At 44.9% G+C, this 6,025-nt stretch overlaps 1 pseudogene across 1 annotated transcript; it reads left to right on the forward strand.

Moving 5' to 3' along the window:
- The first annotated feature begins 376 nt into the window (after window positions 1-376).
- On the forward strand, window positions 377-1,093 carry LOC308495100 (annotated as a pseudogene). Its single transcript has one exon. The product of its transcript is annotated as an uncharacterized misc_RNA (transcript).
- The last annotated feature ends 4,932 nt before the right edge of the window (window positions 1,094-6,025 follow it).

The raw sequence follows: 6,025 nt of genomic DNA on the forward strand, positions 1-6,025 counted from the left end.
GTTGAGTTTGAGATGCTGTTGGATTATCCAGGGTGTTTTATGTCCATTGGGAAGTTGTGAACATAGGGATAGAGCTTGAGGAAATCATTGAATTAAGAGATGTGGGTTTGGTAGATAATACGATGAACATTGGTAAACTCACCAAGGTTCAAGGGAGAGAAAAAATAGTGACCAATGACAGTCTTGGAAGACCTTTAGGAGCAAGAGGAGGAAGAAAATCAGTGCAGGAGACAGAGAAAGAGCATCCAGAACAAGGTAGAACAAAGAGATTTCTGTGTCATAAAAGTTAGGAAAAGAGAGAGGCTGAAGAACAACATGGAAAAAATGGAGAGAGGAGTCTGCAACGCTGAGCGCGAGCAGGAGCTGGGTAGGGGCCATGGCCAGGATCACCAACATCGAGGTGGAGAAGCACAAGATCCAGGTTCTGAAACAGCAGGCTCGTGATGCAGAGGGCATGGCCCAGCGCCTCCAGCAGGAACTGGAGGGAGAAAGGAGGGCCCGGCAACAGGCCGAGGCTCAGGTGGCATCCTTGAACCTTAGGATCCAGTTGCTTGAAGAGGAGCTGAATCACACTCAGGAGCGCATGGCCACTGCTCTGCAAAAGCTGAAGGAAGCTGAGACAGCTGCTGAGAGCGAGAGGTATGAAGATTATTGAAAACTGAGCTTTAAAAGATGAAGAAAAGATGGAACTCTAGGAAATCCAACTCAAAGAATTCAACATTGCAGAAGAGGCAGATAGGAAGCATGAAGAGGTGGCTCCGTAAGTTGTTGATTACTGAAGGAGCCTTGTAATGCACAGAGGAATGAGCTGAACTGGAAGAGTCCCGTTGCTGAGAGATGGAATGAGCAGATCAGACTCGTGGACCAGCACCTGAAGTGTCTGAGTGCCGCTGAAGAAAAGTACTCTCAATAAGAAGACATATGAAGAAGAGATAAAGATTCTTACTGATAAACTCAAGGAGGCAGAGACCCATGCTGAGAGATCGGTAGCCAAGCTGGAAAAGACAACCGATGATTTGGAAGATAAACTGAAATGCACCTCTGTACGCAAAGGAGGCCCGACCAAACCCTGCTTGACCTGAATGAGGTGTAGAGTGCCTGTCGTGTGGGCCGTCCGGCGGGGCGGCCTGCGGGGTCTCTGCTTCCGCTCCCCGCCCAAGAACGCAGGACATGGTGAGGCCAAAAAGGAACACCCACGGAGCCATAAGTAGGGGAGTCAAACCAATATATTCTCGCTGGCGGCATCCGCCTCTCTGCAATCCTCTCTTGCTAGCCCCCATTCTCTGCTAGCGTAGCCACGGCAGTTATATTAGTGGCCAATGGCTCACTGGTTACAGCTGACGGCCAACTAGCCACAGCTGATGGCCATCCAATCACAGCTGATGGCCATTTACTACGCGAGCCAGCACCTTTCTATGTGAGGCCAAGAGCCTGGAAACTGCTTTTGGGGGCTTTGTCCCCACAGTGCCCCAGTCCCGCGCTGCCGCTGCTCCTCCCTCTGACCCTGACTCCACCAGAGGCCAGCCTGCCTAAGCAGACCTTTAAACTGAGGACTGATCTTTAACTGGAAGGCTCCTTTCTCCTTTTACTGCCTCCCACCCTAACCCCTGCATCTTTTACACCAAACTGTTTCTGCCTCTCCCTAGAGATTCTGGTTGGGTTAGAAGCTGAGTACCTTTGGGAACAGCATTTAAGGGGATGTGAGCACAATGCAAAGTGTCTTTAAAATCATGTGATGTACACGTTTTGTAATTGCCTTTTTTATTGTTGTTGATGTAGCAACCATTTGGAAGCATTCGAAATAATTCCACAGTTCTGAAGTAGCAGTCTAATCCCTTTCTCACTTTTAGGAGGTAATTTTTCAGCTTAATGCAAATTGTCCTTTCCATAGAGGAGGGAAAGAGCTATGGATCTGCCTTACTGAGAGCCAAACAGAGCCCAGAGAAAGACTCCACCATGGGGAAACTTATTGCTTTGCACAGAGTACCAGCCACACCAGAAAGGTGGTTCTGGGAGTTAACACCCCCCACACCCCCAAAAAGTGCTATTCAGGTTTTTAGCTTTAAGGTATCTTTGGGCAATTTTATTTTTATTTTTTGCATGAAAAGTGATCAAATTAAATAATGAGACCTCTGAGACCAAATCCTTGTCCCAGTTCTACCCCCCTCCCCAACAGCTCACAGAATGGATCATGTGCCCCTTATATTGAGGTGACCAGTGACTTGCTCTTCTGCATCTTCGAAAGAAAGAAAATGATGGGTTTGCCACTGATGTGGCCACAGGAAACTCATCTCATCATGGCTTTCTGGGTCTGAAGCTGCTGTCTCTAAGAGTGCCATCTCATTGTGCTTTGTATCACATAGTGCTGGAGAAAGCTTGCATAGCTATGTACAGAACTGTTTTTAAATTTTATGTTATTTTGAAACTTTGCTTCTTTGGGGTTGGAGCACACTGGCCACCCCATCTGGCTGTGAGAGCTCTCTAGATCCTGTGCTATGGCAAAGTGCTGATCTTTAAAAGTTTCTTTCCCTACCTAGTACCCCCTTTTTTGGTGAGGTTTCTGTGAGATCTATTAGGTGTGCGTCTTGCAGCTTATTGGCTTAAAATGTTCTCCATTGATGTGGTCTCTTTGGGGGCTGAGTGGGAGAAAGAGAAACCAAGACTGCAATGTTTTGATACTGAAAATTGACGTGTCTTAGTGGAAATGTAACTGCTGTGTGCAATGTCAGAGGGTAGTGGATGGGGGAGAGGGGTTATGACTGCGTGAGGGATATAAATGATAAATGTCTAATGTTACATTGTTTTGTGCCCCTGAAACTAATAAAAAAATGTTTAAAAAAAAGAAAATTGGCGTATTTTTAACATAAGGAATCGGTCCCTCCAAAAAAAAAAAAAAAAAGGAGAAAGATAGTGAAGGAGGCTAGAGAGAAGATAGCAATGGGATCGACAAGTAGCAGGTCATCAGTGACGTTGGTGCGTCATTGCAGTGGGGCACCAAAAATGGAATCCACACTTCAGGGGATGAGCAATGAGCAAGTTATGATAATTTCTTTCAAGAAATTTGATTGCAGTGAGTTTGGAAGCTTGTAGGAGTTAGGATATAATTATTTTTTTCATAAGATAGACCTAAAAAGGGAAGCAAGGGGAAGGGACAGTACAACAGAAGTAATTAAAAATATAAACCGATCTAGTAGATCTACAGTGTTCCCAGAAGGGATTGAGGTCACGAGAACATATGTATTCTTCCCGTCCTTGCAGGCACCAGTTAGGGAAAGAAACTCATTGCAGCTTCCTGCGGTTCCTGTGGTTATCACTCCCGCTCCATTCCCTTTAAGCTGAGAAGCTTCCAAATTGTTACTCACATAGTGTCTCTAGCAAAGTGCCTAATTTCAGATGATGCTTGCCATTTGAGAGAGTAATTTGCAAAAGATGACTGTATCAAGGTGAGGCAGAGTGAATGCCTGCTGGCAGTGAAAGCTCACAAATCCACCCACCACACTCATCATTACGGAGGAGAGCAGTCACTCCGAAACAATACAATTTCCACATCAAATGGTTGCTCTCTCTGCTAACTAAAGGTTACACTAGCACACAGATACAATATCCTTTAGTTGATCTTCATGTGCCCGGTCACTCTTGATACCTATAAAGGTAAGGATTTGGGGACACGTTTGTTAGTCAAAGACTCTAACTAGAACCAGAAATGAAAGAATCTTAAAACTAGTCCCTATACTATTTTTATCATATATATCATTGTGGGGACAGAGCCCCAGAGAGCAGTTTCCAGGTTCTCAGCCTCACATAGAAAGGTGCTGGCTCAGGTAGTAACTGGCCATCAACTGTGATCAGATGGCCATCAGCTTTGGCTAGTTGGTTGTCAGCTGTAACCAGTGAGCCATTGGCCACTAATATAACTGCTGTGGCTGCGCTAGCAGAAAATGGGGGCTGGCAAGAAGATGGGGGCTGGCAAGCGCGGACTGCTGTTAGGACGGCAGGTTGCAGATTATGTAGCTCCTGCTTCCCGTGTATCCAGCCCCGCCGCCAGTGGGAATATATTGGTTTAACTCCCCTATCTATGGCTCCGTGGGTGTTCCTGTTTGGCCTCACCATGTCCTGCATTCTTATGTGGGGAGCGGGACCAGAGACCCCGCAGGCCGCCCCGCACAACGATCATATATGATATATCATAAATGTATTTGTTGTTGTTGTTTGGATTTCTTTTCTCAAACACCAGGAGAAGGGATTTGGTGTTCTAAAGTGGGCCTGGGAATGAAGAAAGTAAAGCTATCTTTGTGACATTATTAGTATTGTCCCAGAGTAGCATCCTGGATTGCAAACATGAAATTAATCTTCTTAGACACAGAAAGACCCAACCTTGTGCAGACTTTCACAATGGCAACTATGTTCCTATAATGCAGGGTCTCAGATCCTGCTCCCCTTACAAGAACGCAGGATACAGTGAGGTCAAAAAGGAACACCCACGGAGCCATAGGTAGGGGTGTCATACCACTATATTCTCAATGGCAGCTGGTCGAGACACAAAAGCGAACATCCGCCAGTACCCCAATGACAGGTCTACCTGCACCCCAGTCTGGGTGGTGGGCGGGCAAGACACAGGAAGTAGAATCAACAGGATCTGCAACCCACAATCCGCTTGCTAACCGCACTTGCTAGTTGCAGGCCACACTTGCTAGCTTAGCCATGGCAGTTATATCAGTGGCTAATGGCTCACCGGTAGCAGCTGATGGCCAGCCAATCACATCTGATGGTAATCTACTACCCAAGCCAGCACCTTTCCACGTGAGGCCGAGAGCCTGGAAACTGCTCTCTGGGACTCTGTCCCTGCAGTTCCCCTGTTAAGGGCTTGGTGGTAGTGATGATGGTGATGACCTCTGAAAGCTGTGCAGAGCCATGCTGCACTGGGTAGCCACTTTCATGTTGCTAGATTTACATATGCCATTGTTAACAAACTGAAAATTAATTTAGCAATATTACCATATTGCATATATGCATGAAGTGGCTTCTTTTCACCTGTCTGTAGCCCACAAGAAAAAAAAACCCTAAGGACCAAACAATAGAACAGAAAAGTTCACAGATATAAATCCAGGAAACATTGCTGAAACAAAAGGAGCCTTGAATATACAGATGGAAATAGCATACTATATCCCAGGAAAATTTGATACTGAATGAGCATACTAATTATTAATCTCTCAGCTCCAAACATACCCTTCTGTATTCTACCTGGTGATGCTGAGACTGAGACTCTGAAAATTGTAGTACATTTTACATTTGCCACCTGCTAAACTCTTTTTTTATTAGTTTCAGGTGTACAAAGCAATGTACTAGACATCTAAACCCCTCATAAAGTGATAACCCACCCCAAGCTACTACCCCTCTGACATCTTATATAACTGTTACAATGCCATTGACTATCTTCCCTATGTTGTACTCCACATCCCATGACTATATATACCTATATATTTAGTTATGGTTGGCATTCAATATTATTCTACTTCAGCTCTTCAGTGCATTGGTCAGGCATCTACGCAGTCTATGACGTGACCCCCTGATAAGTCCAGTGCCCATCTGACACCTTACATGACCTTTACAACATTGCTGATTATACTCCCCATATTGTATTAACTATCAATTTATATTTCTTAATGCCTATACCTTTTTCACCCTGTCCCCAACCCCATTCCCATCTATCACCTTGATCTAGTATCTATCACCATACCTAGTTATTACAATATTATTGACTATATTCCTTATGCGATAACCTACATCCCCATGACTACTGTATAACACCCAATTTGTTCTTCTTAATCACTTCCTCTTTCATCCATCCTTAATCCCCTTCCCATCTTAAAGAAGTCCCTCTAAGATTCCTTGGTTTCGTGGTGGTGAACTCCTTCAGCTTTTTCTTATCTGGGAAGCTCCTTATCTGTCCTTCAATTCTAAATGACAGCCTTGCTGGGTAGAGCAATCCTGGTTGTATGTCATTGCTTTTCATCACTTGGAATAT

This window comes from Rhinolophus hipposideros (genome assembly GCF_964194185.1).
Source record: "Rhinolophus hipposideros genome assembly, chromosome: X".
In the NCBI taxonomy this organism is placed as follows: domain Eukaryota; kingdom Metazoa; phylum Chordata; class Mammalia; order Chiroptera; family Rhinolophidae; genus Rhinolophus; species Rhinolophus hipposideros.